Raw genomic sequence first — 1,163 nt, forward strand, 5'->3', positions numbered from 1 at the left:
GAGAGAGAGAGAGAGAGAGAGAGATAACATATAATTATTTACAGATGAAGTGCGTCGAAGGTTTTGACACTGAATAGTGGAGAATTTGGATCCTTTCTCTGGATCTCTATGTCCTTTGTCGTCTCGACCAATCCTTTCCTTATGATCTTTTGCAGTAGTGACTTCTCCGCTGGCGAGATCTGCTCTTCCGACGTATCGTCGTCGTTTTTGCAGTCTCCATCTTTCACGGATGGAGCTGGGATGGACGTCGAGTTCGGTTTGTCCAAAGTTAAACTCGTTACCTGTAAACAAGACATACGTGCAATTAGCTTTCTGCATCGATTTGACACGGCGGTTCGAAACTCGGATCAACTGGATGTTCGTTAGTTCACTTTTCTTCAAGCATGGGAAACGCATGCGCGGTATTTCGACAAACTAAGGAAAAGATCAGCCGTGCAAGGTGAGGTTATCGCCGTAAGGAAGAGAATGAAAATTAAATGTCTGAAATCCAAGAGGAAGTCGCGAAACCGGTGATAACGGTGATTCCCTGTGCCTCATAAAATCGGTATCGTGAAACATCCAAAGCTTGATCACGCTTGTATCGTAAATGTAGCGTGTCCGCAACAATCCCGCTTTTTTACCTTCGACGCCAATTTCTCCTGCTCGTCGGTGTACTGCCCCCAGTCGACCTCAGTCGAAGCCATTTCCACCCCGGGTCAATATCCGCGACAAAGAAACCGATGACTGAGTTCTGAAGATAAATCTCCAAAACTCGAATATGTATATGCTATTTTTAAGTATTTTGACCCAAAGATCCGCTCGTATACGTTACAGGACAGGTGTGTGTGGCGTGCACTTCGTCCTACTCTCGATAGTCTTGATGTACTTTTCGCGCTATCTCGAAAGGAGAATACTCAACGCACTCTCGTTGTTGGATAGCGCATGAAGTTGCGCGCGCGCAATGCGAAATTACGAAATATGATTGGTAATGCAGGAGAGAGCGTTCCGCATACCCGGCCAGAGAGGATTCTCTCTGATCCGGCCAATACAAACAATGTTGAGTTCATAAAATTAGGCTTGGATGCCTAAAGCCGGTTCTACATTAGTTGCAAGCCGATCGCAAACTTGTTGCGGCAGCCAATCCGAAGCATTGATTTCAACATGCAAGCTTCAGATTGGCTGTC

At 45.8% G+C, this 1,163-nt stretch overlaps 1 protein-coding gene across 1 annotated transcript in view; it reads right to left on the reverse strand.

Moving 5' to 3' along the window:
* The window catches only part of LOC105455583 (DEAD-box helicase Dbp80), a gene marked incomplete at its 5' end in the record, with an annotated part of 5,034 nt that overhangs the window by 847 nt on the left and 3,024 nt on the right, over positions 1-1,163 (reverse strand). The gene's annotated exons all lie outside the window — the stretch shown is intronic.

The sequence above is a fragment of the Wasmannia auropunctata genome, unplaced genomic scaffold (assembly GCF_000956235.1).
Source record: "Wasmannia auropunctata unplaced genomic scaffold, wasmannia.A_1.0 LD335897.1, whole genome shotgun sequence".
NCBI lineage: Eukaryota > Metazoa > Arthropoda > Insecta > Hymenoptera > Formicidae > Wasmannia > Wasmannia auropunctata.